This window comes from Lynx canadensis, chromosome B1 (assembly GCF_007474595.2).
Source record: "Lynx canadensis isolate LIC74 chromosome B1, mLynCan4.pri.v2, whole genome shotgun sequence".
Classification (NCBI taxonomy): domain Eukaryota; kingdom Metazoa; phylum Chordata; class Mammalia; order Carnivora; family Felidae; genus Lynx; species Lynx canadensis.
The window spans coordinates 93,630,763-93,656,768 of record NC_044306.2 but is presented as its reverse complement, the minus strand read 5'-3'; the positions used below and the strand labels follow the sequence as shown (position 1 = coordinate 93,656,768).

At 34.0% G+C, this 26,006-nt stretch overlaps 1 non-coding gene across 1 annotated transcript; it reads right to left on the bottom strand.

The window, feature by feature from the left end:
- Positions 1–10,603: 10,603 nt before the first annotated feature.
- On the bottom strand, positions 10,604–10,707 carry LOC115513204. The gene has a single exon (XR_003968614.1). It is a non-coding gene; the product is annotated as a U6 spliceosomal RNA (small nuclear RNA).
- Between the last annotated feature and the right edge of the window lie 15,299 nt (positions 10,708–26,006).

Here is a 26,006-nt window from a genome sequence, read left to right as displayed (position 1 = left end):
TTCACCATAAATGACCTAATTACCTTTTAAATGACCCACCTCCAAATGCCATCACATTGGAGATTGGGTCTTTAATATATGAATGTATAGAGATACAAACATCCAATCTGCAACACTTATGTAGCAAGACTGTAGTCTAAACCCAGGAATTAGCATTTTATAACTTCTTTTTTAAAAAAAAGCTCTGAGAATGGAAATCCATGTTCATTTCATCTTTGAATTGATCTTCCTTCACTGATAGAATGACCTTGTGCTGCATTGTTTGCGTCTCCTTAAGGAGAATTGTTTTATAAGTATTGATAGCTCCAATGCTCACGTTGAAAGTCAGCCTGTGTCCCTTGTTTCTGACGATATGACTATTTAAAGTGATCAAGAATGTTTTACTATTTTAGTATGCAAAATGTTTTGGTGTGTTATAGAAATGATAAATGTTATTTTAAAGGGTGATACATTTCTCAGAAGTGGGGCTCAGATGCTACATTTATTGTGGGAAACAGAGAAATAGCTAAGATTATTGTTGTTACCACTTAAATCAGTTTTGAAGTAATGATAGATTATATAAGAAACTAGAGAGGGGACTCTAACCAGAAAAAATAGATTAAAAAAATTGACATTGAGTGATTTTTTATTAGACAACATGGTAAAAATTAGAAAAGCCACAAATTTCACTTCACCTCTATAAAAATATGGAGAATAGGATAGTGACTAGATGAATATTGAATATTGAATGCAAAACTAAGATATCACCAAATATGAAAATACAGTTGACCTTTGAATAATACAGGGGTGAGGGGCACTGAACCCTACCGTAATAAAAAATTCATGTATAACTTTTGATTCACCAAAAACTTAACTGCTAAAAGCTTACTGTTGACTGGAAGCCTTACGAATAATATATACAGTAGGTAAACACATATTGTATATATTATATTTATTATATACTATATTCATACAACAGAGTAAGCTAGAGAAAAGAAAATGTCATTAAGAAAATCATAAGGAGGGGAAATTACAGTTACTGCATTTAACAATAACAACAAAATCTGCGTAAAAGTGGACTTATGCAGTTCATACCCATGTTGTCCAAGAGTCAGCTATATAGTTAACTTTTAAGAAATCAACAGTGAAACTTACACATCATCATGGCAACTGAAGTTTTAAAGGAATCCAAAACTATTTCACACAAAGATGGAGGGAAACAATTGTTGGCCACTCAAGTATAATCATGGGACTAGGACTGAATTTCAGTAAGGTGGGGTTGGAATACACCTGGACTACATCGGCACAGCTGTATCACTTGCACAAAATCTTATCTAAACTTCTCTAATAAAATTAAATACAGTGACCCAACAGGTTTATTTATTTTTTTTACTAAATTTTTCACAATTATAAATGTATCTGAAGAGCATCAGACCAGAGAGAACTGGTCTACAGAAAGAATAAAGTAGGCAATGATTATAAAGAGTTGTCAAGAGAAAAGGGACACTGTATAGACTAGTCATAGACATCTGTAGAGACATCTGATCACACCCTTTTCAGAATGAATGCTCATTGAAAGCCAATAGCCTTTCTTCCTTTAGTAGAATCCATATTTTGTAAGCAACCTTTGATAATTCAATCTGATCTGCTTTCTAAGAATTTTTATCATAGAAAGGGTATTTCATTAATAATACATCCAATTAGGATAGCTATTTGAAATTTATTTTTTAAGCTGCAAAATAAAAGTAATTCTTATCTATACAGCTGTTTATTGTGAGTTTTTATAGAAGGAGTCTATCTTGAGAATAAGATGGTCTCCAATTTCCTGGAAAACTATATTTCTATATCTGAACAAGTAGGTATTATCTCTTAGTACTGTCTTATGGAAAGAGAGCACCAACTTTTCTTGTGGAGAGAGAAATGTCAATGAAAATTAAATGAATAGCCTCAACTATTGCTCAATTATTAGAAATTTGACTGCTATTCACATTTTAAAACAACATATTTTTACATTTAGTTTGAAAAATATGACTACATCTCCCATGCAGCTATGCAAAGTTGTAAATGAAGTACAAAAGGAAATTAAATATAACAGCATAGGAAATGAGAAAGGTCTTAAGCGTTCAAGAGGCTTCAACAAATTTCTGGAAGAAGGAAAGGAGATTAAAAAATATCAGGAAATATAAGGAAGTATAGGAGGCAGACACCAAGAACATACACATGTGGGTATCTAGTGGAAGGGGAATCCAAACTGCTTGGGATGCTGTGAGCAAAACTAAACAAAAAAACAAAAAAAAAAAAGTAGACAGTGAAAAGTGAGGCTAAAAACACAAATTTTAGGGGTGCCTGGGTGGCTCAGTCAGTAAAACGTCCTCGGCTCAGGTCATGATCTCACGGTTCATGGGTTCCAGCCCCGCCTTAGGCTCTGTGCTGACAGCTCAGAGCCTGGAGCCTGCTTCCGATTCTGTGTCCCTCTCTCACTCTGCCCCTCCCCGACTCGTGCTCTGTCTCTGTCTCTCTCTCTCTCTCAAGAATAAATAAAAAACATTTAAAAAAAATTTTTAAAAACACAAATTTTAATTCAAGTTTCGTCTAGAAAATAGATGCTTAAGCTGGACATCAAAACCTAGTGTCATACTCTATGCAAATAAACCAATACCCCAGAATCCTTGACAAGAATCAATAAAAGCAGAACCCTGTAAATCATAAAGAACAACCGGTAGTGAACATCAGTAGCAAAGGCCCAGAGAAGATTTGTTAAATAATTTGAACAGTATCTGGAATGACCTGGTGATTCTCTTGTAGATTTGGGCATCAGAAAAAATAAAATAAAATAAAACTTCCACAATGTAACCACTTGATCAATATATGTTGCCAAATGTAACATTATGTCTGAGAGAAATGGAAAACGACCATCTGTCCCCTTAAGAGCAATGTGGATAGTTTAGGGAACAACTTTTACCATCAACACTTTGTATCAGAGAAAACAGATAAAATCTCCAAATTTGAGAGGAAAATTATTTTAAGACTGTAAACATAGTCAACCAATTTTTTTCAAGAGTTAAAAAAAAAACAAGCAAACTTTTTTAGATATTCAAACTATTTTCCTTCTGTGCACCTGTTTTGGAGAAAATTACTTAGTACTATGTTCCATGAATATAAGAGTAATATATTAAAAAGGATGTACAGCATTCAGAAAACATCGGCTCTAACCCAGGAAGAAAAGAATAAAATCGTCAGGAAACAGCTGGGCAGAGCCCCAGTGTACTGAGACAGCTGAGTGACAGGTAAAATGTCCTCAGATGAGACCTCCTGAACTGAATCTGTATAATCTTTAATATGAATAATGGAAATAGGGCGAGGACACATTGTTTGGTGGGAGAAAAAGAGAACAAAAAGCATAGCAAAATATGTGTGTGTGTATGCGTGTGTGTGTATTAAAAGCATCCACATAAGTCTTTTCTGCTTAGTGAAATTGAGACTTAAGACCCGCTTTTTCCTATGTACTCCATTTAATTTATCTCCATTTAGGTAAATGTTTCTGGTATCAATGTTGGCTAATCCATGTACTTTAATAAATATGAAATACTCTTTTTTTTCCTTTATAAGTCTTTCTATTTTTTGCCACAAATTCTCCTTTTTTTTTCTGATATGCCTATTGATATATATATTTCCCTTAGATACAATTTGCTTAGTATATTTTACTTTCATATACAGTAAAATTTTGGATTGCGAGTAACTTGTTCTGCAAGTGTTACACAAGATGAGCAAACATTTCTAATAGATTTTAACATAATAAACAAGCTATGTTTTACAATACACCAACGGGGTCATTATTCGCAGCACGGGGCAGGAGCACAAGAGGGGCGGCAGGGACCCCTGGGAGGGGCTGGGCTGGGGAGGGGCAGGGGTGGGGAAAGAGGCCGGGGAGGTCCTAACTGGGGTGTGTGTGTGTGGGGGGGGAGTCAAGACCCTGGGGGACGGGGGCCCAGGCGTTCGGACAGGACAGGCAGGGGCTGGGCTGCAGCCCCTATTGGGCTGGGGGAGGGGATGTCACACTCATGCAGCGGCCAGGAAGGGCTGCTTGGAGCCATGGGACATGGCGGCTCCCGGCCCTACCTGGAAGGTGAACAAGCTATGTCTTACAATACAACTAGTACCTGACGCTGAACATCACATGATCTCAAGGGAGCCAACAGTTTTTAAAGTTCGCTTTGATATGCAAGTGCTTTGAATTACAAACGTGTTTCTGGAATGCATTATGCCTGTAAACCAAGGTTATTTTACTCTCTATATAAGCGTATATATGAAATAATACAGGGATCATATAATATATATTATATACTATGACTATTATAACCTTAAAGCAAATGCCTGTGTAACCAACACTAGTTTAAAACATTGAATGTACGGGTGCCTGGGCGGCTCAGTCAGTTGAACCTTGGACTTCAGCTCAGGTCATGATCTCACTGTTCCTGAGTTCCAGCCCCTCATGGGGCTCTCTGTTGTCAGCACAGAGTCGGCTTCACATCCCCTGTCCCCCTTCTCTCTCTCTCTCTGCTCCTCCCCTACTCACACACTCTCAAAGACAATAACTGAAAACATTTAAAATATATTGAATGTGGCTGGTGTCTTAGAAGCCCCTTCATGAGAATAACCCTTTTTCTACATTTTAAAGGCAATCGATATCCTGAGTTTTGTTAAAATAACTTCCATGATTATCTGTATAGATTTAGTATCTAGTAAATTTTTATAAACCATTTAAATTACTTTTTGTGTTTTTAAACTTTAGGTAAACCGAATCATGCTGCATGCATTATTTTGCGACATCGTGTCATTCATTATTATGTTGTGAGAGAATACCATATTGATGTATCTAAATAAAATACCTTAATATTTTCTATAATGTAGTATTTCGTAGTATTAATATATCACATTATACTGGTGATGAATATTTGCACTGTTTTGAGTATATGATTGACTCTGTAAATGTTCTGTTTTATGCTTCTTAATGAACATATACATGCAAACCTAGGATTAGAATTCACTTCCTGATCAGAGTATATAATTACCTTCAATATTACTGGGTAATGCAAAATTCTTTACAAAAATGGAAATAGCAATTTCCATTCTCAGCATTTAAGAATACAAAATTCTCAATATTCTGTCTTTGCCAAAAGTTGCTGTTGTAAGACTTTCATTTGTATCAAGCTGTTGAGTATACAATATCTAATAACATTTTTGTGTGCATTTTTCTGATTACATACAGGTTGAGCACTTAGATTTCACATTTCATAAAGCACAGGTAGAATGCATTTTTCTTTATTTTTATGCAATTCTTGCCTAGCTTTCACGTTAAATATTTATTCCCTGAAGGAGAACTTGTTATATACGGTGTGAGTTAAGAGGTCAATTTAATTGTTTTTCATTGGCATAATCAGTTTTACCAGCACCACTTCTTGACAAATCCATCTGGCATCACTGATCTATGGTATCACCTCCCCCAAATACCATGTGCCATATAAGCATTTTTCTTATTATGGCCTATATATTCCATTCCATTGATCTATTTATCTATTGTTTTTCTAATACCACACTGTTTTTATATTTTATAATACATTCCCCAGTTTATTATTTTCTTTAAGAAACTACATACTACATACTGGACATTTTTATATTTAACTTTTCTTATTGAATTAGCTTGATATTTAAATAAAATCTTGCCAAGCTTTTGCTTGGGATGGATTGATGATAAAGATGAATTTAGAGGAGAAATGACTTCTTTGACTTCTTTAACTTCTTTTCCAACCTAATAATGACAAAACTCTCAATGCATTTGTGTCATCTTTAATTATTGTCATTAAGCTTTTTGTTGTTTTCTAGAAGATCTGGAAGACTTTTTGTTAGACTTATTCTTAATAACTTGATTTTAAAATTCTATTGTTGTATCTGTGGTATTTTACTTAGTGTTTGTAGCTCATATATAGAAATGCAGTTGATTTTCACATATGAGTTTGTGTTAAAGAATCTTGGTAAAAGTTGTTGTTAATTAGCACAACATATCCAATGATTCTTTGAATTTTCTGTGTGCATAAAATAGCTTCCATTATTTTACCATTTTTTCTCCCTTTTTTTTTTTTTTTTTTTTTTTTTTTTTTGGTTCTGCTTTTTTTTTTTTTTTTTTTTTTTATATGAAGTTTATTGACAAATTGGTTTCCATACAACACCCAGTGCTCATCCCAAAAGGTGCCCTCCTCAATACCCATCACCCACCCGCCCCTCCCTCCCACCCCCCATCAACCCTCAGTTTGTTCTCAGTTTTTAACAGTCTCTTATGCTTTGGCTCTCTCCCACTCTCCCTTTTCTAATCATTTTCTTAATTTAAAAAATCTTGCCGCCATGTCTAAGATCTCCAATATGATAAATTTAGAATTATTTACGATATTGATGTTTATCTTATCCCCAATCTCAAAGGAAATATTTTAGCATTTCATCATTAAGTATTATGTTTTTCAAAGGATTTTTGAAAACAGACTTCATCAAGTTCAGCATATTCTCCATTATTTGTAGGTTGAAAAATATAAGGTTTACTTTGTTTAAGACCATGGCATAAAGTAAGCTTATAATTTTGTTAATTCTTTGGTTTCAGTGCAACACATTGATTGATAATTTCGTATGAAGCCACCATTGCTTTCCACGGTTTCTTGGAATAAACCTTTTTGTCCATGATGCCACATTTTTTTTTAAATGCATTGTTGATTTCTGCTTGATACTCTTTAAGATTTTCTTTTTTAAAAAATAAATTAGATTGACTTTAATTTTCTTTTACCAGCTTGGAAAGTTTTGATATCAAGGTTAGTGTAGCTTCATAAAAAGAATTAGAATGGGGTGCCTGGTTGGCTCAGTTGGTTGAGTGTCTGATGCTTGATTTTGGCTCCGGTCATGATCTCACAGTTGGTGAGTTTGAGCCTTGCATTGGGTTCTGCACTGACAGTGTGAAGCCTGCTTTGGATTCTGTCTCCCAGTCTCCCTCTGCCCCTCCCTGACTGCTCTCTGTCTTAAAAAATAAATTAAATAAATAAATAAAGAGAATTGGAATACATTCCCTCCTGCTTTATGCTCAAAAAATTATATGTAATATTGGAATTATTGTCTCATGTTTAGAACAATCTACCAGTAAAGCCATCAAGGTTGGAAATGATCTTTATGAGATGAATGGATTTGCTATAGACAATTCTGCTTTTCTATTTAACTTCAGGTTACTTTTGGAAAAATACATGTTCTAGACAATTGTGTATTTTATGTACATTTCAAATTTATTGAGCTAAAAGTTTTAATATATCCCGATTTATCTTTTAGTATATGTATTATCCACAAAAGTAGTTTATAAGTTTCTTGAATTATATATTTCTTAAAAATAAACCTATTCATTTTATTTTTTAAATTTTTAAAAAATTTTGCTCTTTGAGTATAGTTGACATGCAATATTAATTACTCTTGAATTCTCTTAAAAAAAAAACTGCAGTCAGCATATTGTGGCCTGTGAGTCAGCCAGTTTTTATGAATAAAGCATTCTGGAACATAGCCATGGTCAATCATTTACATATTGTCTATAACTATTTTTATGCCACAACAGCAGAAACAGTTTGAGTAGTTAGAGCAAGAGGTTGAGTTGTGACAACAAGAAGCCTAAAATATTTACCATCTGATCCTTTAAAAAAGGAAAAAAAGGATTGCTGGCACCTGGTGTGTAATTACTACTCATGTTTAGTCCTGATTTTTGGTATTTTTTCCTTCTCTTATTTTTTAAAACAATTTTTCCAGTGTTTTCTCAATTTTATTTGTTGTGTCCAGTTTTGTTGAGATTTCCTTGTTATATAACATTGCATTTGTTTAAGATATAAAACATAATGAATTGATAGATGTGTATATTGGAAATAATTACAAAAGTTTAGGTGACATCCATCTCGAAAGTTTGTCAATTTTATTGATCTTTTCAAAGAACTAACCACCTCTGGGCTTGATTTCTGGACTTTCTTTTGGGGATATCCTCCTAATCACTGTGCACATATGTGCCATTTTTTCCCTAATTTTTGTTGCTTTTTCTAAGTTCTTTTTTTAATTTTTTTATTATTATTTATTTTTGAGACAGAGAGAGACAGAGCATGAGCAGGGGAGGGGCAGAGAGAGAGGGAGACACAGAATCTGAAGCAGGCTCCAGGCTCTGAGCTGTCAGCACAGAGCCCAACACTGGGCTTGGGCTCATGGAGTGTGAGATCATGACCTGAGCTGAAGTCGGATGCTTAACCGATTGAGTCACCTAGGCGCCCCTGCTTTTTCTAAGTTCTTAAGATAAATACAGTGCTTCTGACTTTTACAACCCCAAGTCTGTGAGTGTTTTCTTTCTATGTCTATCTTTCACATAACTGAATGTCCTCTCCCAATTCCCATCTATCTCTTTGCTATCTATCTGTTATCTATCTAAATATCTATTATATCTATTTGTATCTTTTTATGTTTGCATCTAGATACTCTCACTTTGTCCAGTTTACTAATACACAGACAATTCCTTTTTTCAACTTGGAAGTTATATTAATCAATTGCATTTTCTCAAAAGCAATTTTTTTCTCTAGACTCTTGTTATTTTAAGTAGTCAAAATGTTTTATCATCTTTCTCTCTTGATATTAATTATATCTATTCTATCATTTGAATGAATTTTTATAATTTTATTTTTTCCAATGCTAGTTATTTCATTGTAGTGTGTATTTCTATTTCATGTTGTCAGCTACTCAAGTGTTTGGTGATTTATTCCTGTTATTCTAATTATTGATCATTGAAAGAGCTATCAGTATAAAGATATTAAAAGACTGTAAAAAACAAAAGCAAAAAGGAAGACAATGTAAACCAGATGCCAGCGTACTTGGCAACTATCCATCAAATTTTGGTAAGAATTGTGGCTCTTCTCTTCTTTGTAATTACTACAGAAGATTAAGTTACCACCCCCAATTTCAGAAAAAAATAAGCTGAATTATTTTTTATTTCATTATTTTGTAAAAGGTTTTAGTCTTTATTAAATTTAATCATTTGTAATAACTTGAGTTAAGAAGTAGTAATGTATTTTCCCTCTCTTTCTCTTTCTCTTTTCTTACCTCTTTTCTTTCTCTAGCGCTCTGATGGTTGGTCTATATCTAATTATATATATATATATATATATATATATAATCTAATTATATATATAATTTATCTACTCTAATCTATATCTAATTATATATTATATATATATATGTATATATATAATATATATTATATATAATTATCTATGTACAGTTACTGGGGAGCCTCAGTTGGTTGAGTGTTCGTCTCTAGATTTCAGCTCAGGTCATGATTCCAGGATCATGGGAAGAAAACCCACGACGGGCTCCACACGGAGCATGAATCCTGCTTAGGATTCTTTCTCTCTCCCTCTGCCCCTCTCCTCTGAGCACTCTTTCTCTCTCTTTCTCTTTCTGTCTCTGTCTCTCAAATTAAAAAAAAAAAAACAAAAAAAATGGGGCGCCTGGGTGGCTCAGTCGGTTAAGCGTCCGACTTCGGCTCAGGTCATGATCTTGCCCTCTGTGAGTTCGAGCCCGGCATCAGGCTCTGTGCTGACAGTTCAGAGCCTGGAGCCTGTTTCAGATTCTGTGTCTCCCTCTTTCTCTGACCCTCCCCCGTTCATGCTCTGTCTTTCTCTGTCTCAAAAATAAATAAACGTAAAAAAAAAAAAAAAGTAAGTATGTACAGTTACCAAAGTTAAAATAACTAATGTCATCATTATTTTTTAGACTTTATTTTAAGTTAGGGGCACTTGACTTCAGCTCAGGTCATGATTTCACAGTTCATGGGCTCAAGCCCCCTGTCAGGCTCTCTGTTGACCTCACAGAGCCTGGAGCCTGCTTCAGATTCTGTGTCTCCCTTTCTCTCTGCCCTTCCCCACCCCGCATCTGTATCTCTTAAAAATAAATAAACATTAAAAAAGGTTTTTAAGTATATTTTAGGATTTGGTAATGAGTCATTTCCATTTACCTTCAACAATGTATAACTTACCATATATTATGTTATGTCATAATTATTGTTTCCATATATATCTAGAACATAGGTCTTAAAATCATATCTATATTTATATTTTTAGCACCTAACATATTCAAATACAACATGCCTTTTGAACTAATTGTCTTACATACAGACATTACTCTTTCTTTATATTTACTGCTATTCCCATTACTTTCTTATAGATATCAGACATTGATAAGCTCTGAGCCTTTCTTTTCTTATCAATAAAATGGCAATAGCAATATATACCTAATCAGGTTGTTGAGAATATGAGCCTGATGACATATGTAAAGGAGCATAGTAAATGGAACGATATAAATGTTAGTACGCCATCTTGTCATGGCAGAATGAATAGTGGTAGCCGCATAAGTAAAATATTTTTTCTCATCTTTGTTGAGGTATAATTGACAAACAAAGACTGTATATATTTCAGGTGTGCAACTTGTTTTGATATACATATGCATTGAAAAATAATTGGCACAATCAAGCTAATGAAAATATCTAACCCCACATATAGCTACCATTTTCTTTTTTCTTAATATGGAACAACACGAATTTGCTTCTCAGCCTTGCATTGGGCCATGCTTATTTTCTCTGTATCATTTCAATTTTGGTATATGTGCTGTCAAAGCAAGAACAAAGTCATTGTAATTCCATGATTTATAGCTGTTAATTGGAGCTAATCGTAATTATATTTTTGATCATTCCTTTGGTTCTGGGAATACTTTGTTGCTTGTCTATATAATTAAATATAAGCTTAATCAGTGCAAGAGTTTTTGTCTTTTGTTCACTGCAGTAGCAATGAGGATGCACTAATGAAAATCTTTATTTGGCAACCATATGAAAGTGTGAATGTATGTATTATACATATAAACATAATAGGCATATGTCTAGTATGTGTGTATCTGTATATTTACACAAATAATCACATAGTAGTTTTGTGATTACTACTAATTTTGACATTATTTATATAATGTTTTATTAGTTTCCACTTTGTTTCAAAATGTGTTGAAATATACAGAGAATTGTGGAGAAGTTGACTATGACTCAGAAATACAACTAGTTTAACAGTAGCTTTTCCAAAAGTGACATAATGCTTATATAGATAAATAGATCCCCTCTGCCAGGATTTTACTAAAGGTGGATTGAAATAGATTGAATTAGCTTTAACATTTTGAGTCCTCTAACTTCTGTCAAAATTTTCCTCAGAATTGTACTTTATGTCTTTGGTTGAAATATCTATGTATACCATATTTTCAGATCTTTTTTTTTTCTTTTAGTTTAGAATCTATTTTATATTATCCTAATTTTAGAAAAAATTCCTAAGATTATGGGCAATAATATGAAACACATCAAATTATATTTTTACTTTTGTAATGTATATATCAAAACACCTTTAAGATAGAAACTCATCACTACCTTGTTCTGTTCAAGCAATGATATTTAATAAAATGAAGTTTTTCAGCTAGGGTCTTTTGAAAATAAAATTAATCAAAGTAAACCATTAATCAAATTCAGTAGATATTAAATTAAAAATAATAATATGAGGTATTCAGAAACTGCATTCATGTAGTAGTAGCTTGATCTCCTAGGAAATTAAATTTATTTAACCAAAAGACCATAGTTAACATACTGCATGATGAAATTAAAGATGTAATTCTAGCCTATTAATCATGCAGAAGATTGCAATTATGTTTTATTTGTTATTTTCGTGGAAGTTTCAAATTATACTATTAACTCTTCTTCCCCTCAAGTCTATAATATCGTTTCAGTTATAAAGCAATAACAAGTTTTTGAGATTATAAATACTTTTAAAAAGATTTTGTGTATATAAAAATGAATTTAAAAATTGCATTTTAAAAACTACTATAGTGGCTATTTTTGTAATTCCTGTGGAAATGCATAAGAGTGTTTCACATATTATAGTTTTATTAAGATGATAAAACAAAGATATTATTTAGAGGGACATTAAATGATTGAGGGACCAAAGAAGCAAGGGAATTATGTTGAATCTTGGAATAAGAAATCAAATGCTAAAACAAACAAACAAACAAACAAAAAACCTGCATCTTTGAAAAGATTGTCTAGAATTAAATGGTCTAGGTTTCTTACTCTGAAGTTATACAGAAACTTAAGAGACCCATGGATAATTCTCTTTCAACAGTCAGCTACTTATCAATATACCGAAAAGATATCTAAATTTCTCCAAGAGTAATGTTTTCTTAAATTTGTTTAAAGTAACTTAACTTATAGTGTAGTATTCGTTTCAGGAATAGAACCCAGATATTCATCATTCACATATAATACCTGGTGCTCATCACAAGTGCCCTCCTTAATGCCCATCATCCACCTTGCTCATCTCCCCACCCACCTCCCCTCCAACAACACTCAGTTTGTTCTCTATAGTTAAGAATCTCTTATTGTTTGTCTCTCTCTCTGTTTTTGTTTTTGTTTTCTAATTTTATTTTTCTTTCCCTTCCCCTATGTTCATCTGGTTTGTTTCTTAAATTCCACATATGAGTGAAGTCATACAGCATTTTCCTTCTCTGACTGACTTATTTCGCTTAGCATAATACACTCCAGTTTCATCCACTTTGTTGCAAATGGCAAAATGCCATTATTTTTGATGATTGAGTAATATTCCATTATATATAAATATACACCACTTCTTCTTTATCCAGTCATCAGTCAATGGACATTTGGGCTCTTTTCATAATTTGGCTATTGTTGATAGTGCTGCTATAAATATTGAGGTCCATGTGCTCCTTCAAATAAGTATTATTGTATTGTTGGATAAATACCTAGTAGTGCAATTGCTGGGTAATAGGGTAGTTTTATCTCTAACTTTCTGAGGAAACTCCATACTGTTTTCGAGAGTGGATGTACCAATTTACATTCCCACCAACCGTGTAAGAGGGTTCCCCTTTCTCTTCATCCTTGTCAACACATATTGTTTCCTGTGTTGTTTATTTTGGCCATTTTAACTGGTGTGAGCTGATATCTCAATCATGGTTTTGATTTGTATTTCCCTGATGATGAATGTTGTTGAGCATCACTTCATCTTTTCATGTGTCTTTTCATGTGTCTTTTAGCCATTTGTTTGTCTTATTTGGAGAAGCGTCTGTTCATGTCTTCTGCCCATTTCTTCACTGGATTATTTATTTTTTGGGTATTGAGTTTGATAAGTTCTTTATAGATTTTGGGTACTAGCCCTTTATTTGACATGTCATTTGCAAATATCTTCTATTATGTAGGTTGGCTTTTAGTTTTGCTGATTGTTCCTTTTGCTGTGCAGATGTGTTTTTGTTGTTGTTGTTATTGTTTGTTTCCTTTTTAGTTAATGAAGTTCTAAAAGCCCATTTTTTTATTTTGTTTCCCTTGCTTCTGGAGCTGTCTAGTAAGAAGTTGCTACAGCCGAGGCCAAAGAGTTTGCTGCCTGTGTTCTCCTTTACGTTTTTGATTTTTCCTTGTCTTACATTTAGGTCTTTTATCAATTTTGAATTTATTTTTGTGTGTAATGTAAGAATGGGGCCAGTTTCATTCCTTTGCATGTCACTATCAGTTTTTGCAATGCCATTTGCTGAAGAGACTGTGTTTTTTATATTGGCTGTTCTTTCTGTTTTGCTGAAGATTAGTTGATCATGTAGTTGTGGGTCCATTTCTAGGTTCTCTATTTTATTCCATTGATCTATGTGTCTGTTTTTGTGCCAGTACCACACTGTCTTGCTGATTACCACTTTATAATACAGCTTAAAATCTGGAATTTTGATGCCTCCAGCTTTGCTTTGCTTTTTCAACATTACTTTGGCTATTCAGGGTCTTTTCTGGTTCCATACAAATTGTAGATAGTTTATTCTATTTCTGTGAAAAATGCTGGTGGTATTTTAATAGAGTTTGCATTGAATGTGTAGACTGTTTGGGGTAGCATAGAATTTTTAACAGTATTTGTTCTTTCAATCCATGAGCATGGAACGTTTTGTTTTGTTTTGTTTTGTTTTCCATTTGTTCAATTTCTTTTTTAAGTGTTCTATAGTTTTCAGATTATAGTTGTTTTACCCCTTTCTTGGTTATCCCTAGGTACCTTACGGGTTTTTGTGCAATTGTCAATGGGATGAATTCCTCGATATCTCTTTCTGCTGCTTCATTATTGGTGTATAGATATGCAACAAATTTCTGTACATTGATTTTATACCCTGTGACTTTGCAGAATTTATGTATCAGTTCTAACATTTTTAGTGGAGTCTTTTGGGTTTTCCCACATAGAGTACCATGTCATCTGCTAAGAGTGAAAGTTTGACTTCTTCCTTGCCAATTTGGATGACTTATATTTCTTTCGTTGTCTGATTGATGAAGCTAAGAATCCCAGTATAGAAATGGAAGGAAAACTTCCAAAATCATTCTATGAGGCAGCATGACCTTGATTCCAAAATCAGACAAAAAGTCCACGTAAAATTATAGACCTATATCCCTGATGAACATGGATGCAAAAATTTCCAACAAGATACTAGCAAATCAAATCCAACAGGACATTAAAAAGAATTATTCACCACAATCAAGTGGAGTTTACCCCTGGGCTGCAGGAGTAGTTCAATATGATACACTACAATTCAGTTCAATGTGATACACTGCATTAATAAAAGAAAGGATACGAACCATGATTCCCTCAATAGATGCAGAACAAGCATTTAACAAAATACAACATCCTTTTTTGGTAAAAACCCTCAAGAAAGTAGGGATAGAAGGAACACAATTCAGCATCAAAAAGGCCATATATAAAAGATCCACAGCTAATATCATCCTCAATGGGTAAAAACTGAAAGCTTTTTCCGTAAGGTCAGAAGAATGACAGGGATGTCCAGTCTCACCACTGTTGTTCAGCATAGTACTCAATTTACTTTTACCATGGAAAAAAATGAGTCTCTTATTTTTTAATTCTTATATTTATGTGACTATATATTTATCTATGGTGTGGATAAATTATAAGCTTCGTGAGAGTAGATACAATGACATTATAGTTCGGTGCTATAAATCCAGTGATTAGCTCATGGCCTTTCATATAATTACTTCAAAAAGTGTTTGTTGAACAAATAAATGAGTAACTGTTTATATGGCACAGATAGGATTCAATTAGAATATACCTACCAAATAATTATTTAGAAGAGGAAAAAAAGATTGGAATTAGTAGAGTTAACCGGAATTTTCAAGGGATCATGAAGCTGTGGAACAAAAGGGTTAAAGATGAGGGTCTACAATCTCACTGATTACATTTGAATTTACGCATTTGCACCTCCCAGTGTTTGCATCTTCGGCAAAGTTGCCAACCACCTAGTCAGTTTTCCAATCCGTAAAGTGAGGATAGTAATAGTAACTAATACATTAATGTATCATTAGGATTGAGTGAATTAATTCATTTGAAGTGCTAAATCTGGTCTAATACCTAGGAAGGACTTAAACAGTGTTTTTTTGGGGCGCCTGGGTGGCTCAGTCGGTTAAGCGTCCGACTTCAGCTCAGGTCACGATCTCGCAGTCCATGAGTTCGAGCTCCACGTCGGGCTCTGGGCTGACGGCTCAGAGCCTGGAGCCTGCTTCCGATTCTGTGTCTCCCTCTCTCTCTGCCCCTCCCCCGTTCACGCTCTGTCTCTCTCTGTCTCAAAAATAAAAAAAAACGTTAAAAAAAAAAGAGTGTTTGTTTTACTATTAACTCTTTATATAGCTTTTTATAAATTAAATTTAATCAGTTTTCATTTTCTTTATATATTTGTATAATATATATTTGATTAATTTTCTAATTTTAAAAATATTTAAACTTCAAAGTAATTAAAACATAGAAACCTTTCTTCTATATCTAATTTACTTATTTATTTATTTATTTTTGCTTTGCTCCTTAAGAGTAGAAACCATGAGTTAGTAAAATCACTTAGATTCTAAGCCTTCTTCAGCTTTTACTACCAATTGCTTGCTAGTGACTCCTGCCATGTGATGTGTAAAATTTACTATCTGCTTATTATTATTTTATATTTTTATCCACATCCTTAAAGCTGGATTCTCATCTTTTTTTTTGTTTTTAGTCTGAAGAGAATTGTGGGCACTTGGATAAAAGCTTAAAACCATCTGCCTAGCCAAAAATAAAAATAGTGAATAAAAATAAAGATTGTAGGGGCACCTGGGTGGCTCAGTCGGTTAAGCGGCGGACTTCAGCTCATGATCTCGCGGTCCGTGAGTTCGAGCCCCGCGTCGGGCTCTGGGCTGACGGCTCAGAGCCTGGAGCCTGTTTCAGATTCTGTGTCTCCCTCTCTCTCTGACCCTCCCCCATTCATGCTCTGTCTTTCTCTGTCTCAAAAATAAATAAATGTTTAAAAATTTTTTTTAAAAAAAGATGGTAAATGCTTCTCTGAGATTCCATAGATAAGAAGAACAATTTTTTTTTGGACTTATTTGTTATTTTAATAGATTTATATTTTCTTTAAATGGTTTTGGAATGCCAAGTGTTTGACAATCATGATTTATTTTCTCCTTGTTTGAATACTTATTTGTATAGATAAGGTTCAATACATTTATTACATGCATGTTGTGACTGTATTCTGTAGAGAGCAAGGTAAAAATTTTGCCTCTTCTACTTCTTACTGAAACAGGCCTGAGACATTATCATTGTTTTGTAGTGTTTTTCTAGCACTTTTCTCTGCTTCTCTACAGCAAAGAAGCTAGTAAACTAGTACTTTGAAGGTCTATTGATCCTTTTTCATTCTTTAAGGAATACATGGTGATACATTGCAATTTGGGTTAAGTGTTCAGAGAGCTCTAATCAATACGGAGAAAAGATTTATCTCCAAATTTCTTAATTAGATCTAAAGAAAGACATTATTTATACTTTTTGATAATATATGATATGAAAAAATTAAAGAGAAAATACTAGATAGTTTTAGAATCTCATATTCACATATAAGATGTCAATGGTATAATGCTAAAAGAGAATTTGATTAGAATATTAAGTAATTAAGTATTTACATGATAATAAAGAATTGAGAGGATTTCATGTTTCATGAACAGTTCTAGCTCAGGTGGTGACCAGGGAAGAAATAAGGAATGTTCATTGTAATGGATATCTGTCTACATGGCATTTCAAGTAGAAAAAAATATTGCTGTCTAATAGGGAAGGTAGACGATTGTTCTCTATTTTTTGTCAACTTAATATATCTAAGGCCTATTTATGGAAAGTTTAAAAAAGAACATTGTAGCATCATTTATAAAAGTTCTTTTAGAGAGTCCCTGACATATTTGTATAACATACACTCTTATAGTTCTGTGTATTTCAGCTCACCAGTTATGGCCAGTCATCTCTTCATATGTGTAGCTGAATGAAATGGCTTGAAGTATCACAGTTTTTTATGTAGATGAATAATTCCTCATTTTTATTTAATTCATATATTTATATTCTTAAGCATATGCACTTGAAAAACATGTTACATAATGTCTCTACAAAAGCTAAAACATAAAAATAAACCCAAATACTCAAACTCAATACTTTATCCTCAGGTTAAGAAGTGACAAAATCAGGATACACATTTTAATAGACTAAACACTTGAGGGCAATATAGGATAACTTACATAGAAAAAATACATAATTTTGTTAAGTTATTTACATGTCTCAGTATATCTTATATTTTTGAAGGAGTATAAGTTCAACAGTGATTTTCTCTCCTTTATATCTTTACTCTGTGCAGAGGTAGATTGAGAATGAATAGAGGAATAGAATATACTGTCTTCCCATAATTAGATGGACTACCTATTGTCAGTTTACATTTGTTAATCAATCTTCAACAGATGTTATACTAGGATATCTAAGGACTTTATGAAGATTGACAGAACTAATTTTATAATGGAAACATTGGGGCGCCTGGGTGGCTCAGTTGGTTACGTGGCTGACTTTGGCTCAGGTCATGAGTTCGTGGGCCATGAGTTCGAGCCCCACATCGGGCTCTGTGCTGATAACTCGGAGCCTGGAGCCTGGAGCCTGCTTCTGTTTCTGTGTCTCCCTTTCTCTCTGCCCCTCCCCCATTCGCGCTCTGTCTCTCTCTGCCTTTCAAAAATGAATAAATGTTAAACAAACAAAATTTTATAATGGAAACAACATAATGTATACCATGCTCCGGACTCAACAGCATTCCAGCTATACAAATTATACTATGGATTGGTGCTGCCTAATACAGTATTTACCAGTCACATGTGGCTACTTATATTTAAATATAAATTAGCCAAAAATAAAGTTCAGTATTTTAATTTTTTTAATGTTTTATTTATTTTTGAGACAGGGAGAGACACAGCATGAACGGGGGAGGGTCAGAGAGAGGGAGACACAGAATCTGAAGGAGGCTCCAGGCTCCGTGCTGTCAGCACAGAGACCGACGCGGGGCTCGAACTCGTGGACCGAGAGATCATGACCTGAGCTGAAGTCAGACGCTTAAACGATCGAGCCACCCAGGCGCCCCTAAAGTTTAGTATTTTAATATTTGTAGCCATGTTTAAGTGTTCAGTATCCACCATAATGGCAGAAACTTCTAGTAGACAGTGCTGGTCTGGACTTTTACCAAACATAGACTAGTACGTCACTATATATATATATATACACACACACACACACACACACACACACACACACACACACATTTTAATGCCTAAGCTAAACTGAGTCTAATAGAGTTCCAATGATTTTGTACAGATAATGCTTTTCTACTAATTAAATGGTTTTTTTACTTATATTTTTTAAACTGCCCATTAACTTAAAAAATTTTGATAATTATATGATTTATAAAAAAGCAATATTATGTTAAGAAAACTTGCCATGTGCCTGAGAGTTTTAAATTGGAAGCTAATTTCAAATTACAGAGGGAGAAAAAGCAATATTTGTACAGTAACATGTAATTCACAGTTACCTCTGCTAACAGTAGACAGTTATATTTGTCAACTATAATTACTCAGTGTCTTTTGCTCTTATGATAAACTTGTGTTATAATATCAAAGGTAGGAAGCAAACTATATTGAATTTGCTTCATTCCCTTTATACCTGAAGAAGTAGCTCCACAATTAATCAAATTTGGGGAAAAAACAACCACCAGAGACTTATATTTCTCTATAGATTTCCTTTAGATTGGTCACATCTCTGTCATAACTTCAAACTGAATATGACTTTCACTAATACAGAATATACAAAATCAAGGAAAAATGTATACATGGTGTTTTTGAGTCCCCCTGATGAAAAATATAATAAAACAGGTATTAAATAACCATGGAAAATATTATAAACCAGAAAATATTTACCTTTAATAAATTTTAGCCAAACATATTGTTAAAAATTGAATACATCACTGCTAATGAATCATTTTAGTTACTAATATATTGTGTAAAATGACATTAAATTTTTGTTATACTGACAATTATCTATATGTCATTTGAATCTTATGTAATCATACATTAATAGGAGAGGTATACAATTTTTATTGTGTTGTTTCCCACCATGAGTTGCACTGACTTCTTTGTCCGTTTTTTTCGGGTCTTTCCAAATGGCAGCATTTCTCAATGTCAAAATAAAATTTAGAAGTAAGCAAGAAGAAATGCACAAGTAACACACATTAACATAAACTTAAATCATAAGGTATCTATCAGATGATTATACTTTCAGTGTTCTAGAAAGCAAAGTAAGATGAAACATTCTTTAATTGAATGTATTTTACAAAGATAGATGAACAGAGTTTATATTTTACATCTGTTCCAATTTGATTTATTTGCTGAAAATCATTTCCATATTAAAATTATCTTTAATATTACATATATAAAATTAATGAATAAAATAAAGGTGTTATCTTGGCAGAAAGTGCTGAACTTGCTGGATGGTTAAAGTATTGCCTTATAAAATGCTGTACAACCTAGGAGAGGGGAGAATGACATACTGGTACTTTATTTTTGCCTTTTCTCTTGTCTTGGATCTTTTCTAATGCACAGCTCCCCATAGAGAATCTGTATCTTCTAGCTGCCACAGCTGCATTCTTGTTTTTACTCAATGATTATTAGTGTTATGGTGCTGGTGGTGGTGTGTGTGTTTGTATGTGTGCATGTTTATGTTTTCTGAGATTGTGATTATGTCTCTGCTTTAGGCAGACACTGTGAACTGTAATTTGGAGGTATATCCTTCACAGGTGTTTCACGATTCCTCCAGATAAAGGGATTGTTTTAGCACGTATTTCCTTTCCTCTATCAAGGATAGTTATTTTGCTCTTGTTCTCTCTTGTTTCCTCTCCCAACTACAGAGGTCTTCCACTGATGCGATCGGGCATTCTAGCCTTCTAGTGTTTCGCTTTCTTTTCTTTTCTTTTCTTTTCTTTTCTTTTCTCTTCTTTTCTTCTTTTCTTTTCTTTTCTTTTCTCTTTCTTTTCTTTTCCTTTCTTTTCTTTTCTCTTTTCTTTCTTCTTTCTTTCTTTCTTCTTTCTTTCTTTCTTTCTTTCTTTCCTTCTGTTTATTTTAGAGAGAGAGCAGGGGAGGGGCAGAGAGAGAGAGAGAGAGAGAGAGAGAGAGAGAACTGTGAGCAAACTCTACACTCAGCGAGGAGACTGTTGTAGGGCTCCATCCCACTATCCTGGGATCATGATCTGAGCTGAAATCAGAAGTCAGACACCCATTTGACTGAGCCACTCAGGCGCCCCTAGTTGTTAGCTTTCTAAGGCTAGAATTTGTTGTTCTTCCCCATGATGGTTAATTTTTTGTGTCAACTTCCCTAGGCCATGGAGTGCACAGATATTTAGTTAAACTTTATTCTGGGTATATCTATGAGGTTTTTTGGAATGGGGGGAAAAACAAACAAACAAACAAAAACCTTGAATTGGTAGAATGAGTAGGTTGTTTTCCCTGATACAAATGTCAGTTATCCAACCAGTTAAAAGCCTGAACAGAACAAAAAGGCTGGCCTTTCTATAAATAAGAGGAAATTCCTCCTTCATGATGGCTCAAGCCGGGACATGAGTCTTTTCCTGCCTTTGGACTTGAAGTAAAACACTGGATCTTCTCGTTCATTTAACCCTGCCAGTTTCTGGCGTGGAACTTACACAATCAGCTCTGCTTGTCCTCAGGCCTTTGATACAGTCTGGAACGACATCATCCTCTCTCTTGGATTTCTAGCTTGCCACTGCATGAGTGAATATCACATGTATACATATATGTATAAGTGTATGTATATGTATATGTATACATCATGTTGATTCTGCTTCTCTGGAGAACATTGACTATTATATTTTCCCTGTATATTTAGGCTTTTATTCTATATAAGCAGTAGGTAAGCTGTTTGTGGGTGGAGCTTCCAGGGTTTCTTCTTTCTCAACCTGCTCAAGGAGTCGGTTTCTCAGCATGTTCTCATAATTGTCCTGTAAGTGCCCTAGTGAGGTTCTTGGAGGAAGAGTCTGTAAGAGTGTGTGAGTACCCAATGTCTGAAGTCTCTAGTGACATCACACTCCCAAGCCAGCCTACTATCAGTCATTAGTAATTCATTTAAAATTCTAGCTTCATCTTCTTACTGGTGTTTATGGCATTTGGCAGTGTCTTTTCAGTTAAGCAATTTTTCTTGTCCTGTTTCTCCATTTAAATATTTCATGGACACTTTAAATGTACTATCTCCACAATGAAACTATTATTTTTTCCTTCATATTTTCACAAATCCTTTTTTTTTTGTCTTGACTGCTCATCACTATCTATGTAAACGGCACCACCCTGGACCTGAGGTTCAAATATTGTACTCATTATTTCCTCTTAATCTTACATCCAAACTCACAGAAAGATGTGTGTATTCTTCTTGTGTTCTAATATATTAGTGAGTCTATTTCTAATTCACTCCCCTTCTTTCTCTGTTTTGCTCTCCTAGTTACCAATTCATCTTTCTTTATTTTGCTTCCCTAGTTCCAATGACAATTCATCATCTCTCTCTTCCAAAATCCTCCTCACTTTGATATTCATCTGTTAAAATCCACTCTGTTGTTAAAAACATAAAGCGAAGTTTCTGCCTAAAATCTTTTAGTAACTTTCTCTTGCACTTAGAATAAAATCTAATCTCCTTATCAGGGTCATCTAAGTTCTATATCAGCCGCTGACCTGATCTCTTCTCAAGCCATTCTCTTCCTTATACCTTAAGCCATAAGTTCTAGTTTCATGATCCTTCTGGTTCTTCTTTTCTTTCCTGAAACAAATCAACACTACTTCTCTTGTTATTGGTAGAATTGGTAGATCAATATTTGCATTTAGATTTTATCTTCTTGTATTTGTATGACCACTTTCTCCTATCTTTGGATCTCAACTCAGATATTTCCTTCAAAAGGACTTTCCAGGTAACCCTATGTAGTGTTCTATTCTATCACAGTCACTCTTTCTCTGTCACATCGCTTTTATTATCTTAAAAAAAATTTTTAACATTTATTTATTATTGAAAGTCAGAGAGAGTCAAATGTGAGCACGGGAGGAGCAGAGGGTGAGGGAGACACAGAATCTGAAGCAGGCTCCAGGCTCTGAGCTGTCAGCACAGAGCCCGACACGGGTCTTGAACTCACAACCACAAGATCATGACTTGAGTCAAAGTCAGACGCCTAACCGACTGAGCCACCCAGGCATCCCAACTTTTATTATCATTAAAACATGTATTCAAAGTCTGGAACCTCTGACTTCATGAAGGAAGGAATTCTTTTATTGCTCTTGAACTGCACTAATGAATCAATAAATATGGATTTAAAGCATAGAATAAGTGTGTTTAAAATTAAGAATTTTTGACTATATAATTAGAATATAAAATGAGATGCATTTAGAGACTCTTCTAGATGTTGCAATATTGACTACTAGGACTCTAAACTCAAAATGAACTGTTACCAAAAGCCACATTTTCTAAAGGAACTTGAAAACAATTGATAAGCAGATCCCCCCATCATTTCAGCTCCATATTTACTCACAGAAAACTAAAAAGCAGAAAAAAGAGAAAAAAAAAGTAGAGAAGAATTTGAGGAAAATATATGAACAAAATGAAGAACCTCAAAGAAAATTATTCATTAGATACCAGGGTGCCTGAACAAAGGAGACCCTTGATATCAAACCCTCAGGTTTGAAGATTGCTTAAGTAAAGGACCAGCTAGACTGATGCCAAGGCTTATTTGAGCACAGAGAGAGAGAGAGCTGAGGAGAGAGGTTAGAGAAGGTAAATATTTCAGAGTGAGGAAGAAAATGTGTTATCACCATTTGGTTTGGCCAAGATGAGTAAATTTCCTAGGAATGCCAAGGAATTCAAGGTGTTTGACTTGCCTTAGATGTTCCCCATCTCCCTTCCTTCCCACAAAAACTACCAAGTAAAATTGTGACGTGTGTTTCTGCAAGTGTAGCTAAGAGAGGAGAGGAAGGACAAAAAGGCATTGAATCTAAGCAGATATTCCTCATTAAAACTTTGCACCAGGGAGGTCCTCTCCACAATCCTCTGGAAAATTTACACTAGAGATATTAAAGTCATTTGGCTCTTGGCACCTCCTATATATCAAGCACTTGGTAGAGGCCAGAAAATCTTACCTTGATAATCAGAGACTTCCATAAGGAGTATATCTGTTCATCATGGGAAGCTTGTCTTCTCTCCTTTGGCTCCCAACACACTAGAGAAGAGAGCCTAGTGGAGGAAGGAGAGACAACTACATTCCATCTCTCCTCAAAATTTCTTTAGGGCAACGACACTGAAAATAAATAAAGGGGGGAGAGTTTTTTATTGAAAATGAGATCAAATTTAAATTTTTTTTTAATGTTTGACAGTGTCTTAAAATCATGGATTCTGCTATATGAGATGATGTGAAAGGCACAGAAAGGATATTTGACCAAAAACATTTAAAACTAGTGATTGGGAAATAACTTACTTAATTCATGTGTGTAGCACACAATATCTGACTTTAATAAACTGATTATTATATGTGTTTGGTATTAAAAAATATTTGTCACACCTAATTGGATTTTATGTCATATCTATCTCATTGTTATTAGTTACATCTCTGATTCTACACCTTCTTGGCCTAAAACTAAGGTAATATGATTACTACTTGCAAATGCAGCCCTTGTGTGAGCTTCAGGATCCACTCTGAGTTTAAGTGTAAGTTTAAAAAATGAAACCAAGTACTTATCGCTAAGTCACCTATTTTATTTGATAACTAAGAATCATCACCTCATGAATCCAAGTCTCTATATTTTATTATATTATTTTCTACATTTATCGTTAGGCAATCAGAATCTCCTTTTTACGTCAAAAATTTGTCCTGTTTCCTCCATCTGATTACTTACAGTTCTGATTCTCTTATGCAGTAATGTTTGCCTCTGTTAAACTCAACTCAAATATCCTCTTGTCTTGCTGTTTATTAGTCAATGCTTAGAACAAGAGCACATTCCATTTTTTTTTTTTTCATTTCTTTTAGGTTTATTTATTTTGGGAGAGAGAGAGAGGGTGAGCACTGGCGGGGGCGGGGGTAAGGGGCAGAGAGAGAAATGGGGAGAGAGAGAATCCTAAGCAGGCTTTGCACCTTCATTGCAGAGCCTGATGCAGGTAGGAACCCATGAACCATGACATTGTGACTGAGTCAATGTCAAAAGTTGGACACTTAACTGACTGAGCCACCCAAGTGCCCCAAGCACATTCCACTTCTTAACTTGCCTCTGAAAATCTGACTTTTTACCCCATACTTCTCCCCAGGCCTACTTTGCATTGTTATGTAGGTAGCAAACTATACAAAAGTGCTTCTGCTAAGGTTTTCCTATTATATATCAAAATAATAAGTATCTTCCTTACTTTGAAATTGTTTTTCTTATATATTTTAGGTAACTTTAAATATGGATGATTTAAATAGGCATTATAATACATTCCCAGCAGATATTATTATGATGTCATTATAACCCAAATCAATATTTTGCAATGATTTTATTCTAGATGAAAAGCAAGCAAATTGTCCTAATTGGCCAATATATTATTTTACTGCTTTGACCTACAAGGGAGGAGCACATATAAAAATCAGGAAGACTACTTGATCTAAAAATATGCCAAATAATAACCTGCTTTCTCAACACTACATTGACAGGGAAGTATTTGAAAGTTTCTTCTTATTTTTTTTAAAGTTTTATTTCTGTTGAGAGAGAGAGTGTGTGTGTGTGTGTGTGCACATGAGTGGGAAAGGGGCAGAGAGAGAGGAAGAGAGTGAGGGAGAGAAAGAATCTCAAGCAGGGTCTGCGTTGTTGTCATGACAGACCCCAATGCAGGGCTCGAGCCCAGGGACCACTGTGAGATCGTGACCACAGCCAACAGGAGTTGAACACTTAATCTACGGAGCCACCCAGGCGCCCCAACAGGGATATATTTGAAAATATTTTTAAATAATTTTTGTTAGTTTTCCATTTAAATTAGACATTTATAGGGCATTTATTTTCATCTGCTGTGTTTAAAGTCTCAGAATATGGCTGAATTTTTAGTTTAAATGTACAAATAATTTTACTATGATGTGAATCACAATATAATAATTAATATTCATTCTCCATTAAAAGGCAAAAAAGTATTTTAAAACTCTATTAGAGATTACCATGTAATGATCAAAACAATGATTTATTTCCTGCTATGAAAATTCTGACAGTACAAAACTTAATTGCTATTAAAATTTAGTACATGGTTTCATAATATTTTTATATGTTATAATATCTAAAGTTGAATATTTAGGTGACTTATTATTCCTCCTTGTAAGTTAGAAAAAAATGATTTTTTTATCAGAAAAATAAATAAGGAATAAAAAGACATTAGAAAAGAAAATTGAAAGATAGTATTTGCATCATCGAATAAATATTTTGGGCAGAAAAAAAAGATTGTGGGGTGAATGAAAATGAAAAGATCTATAACTAAGATTTATAT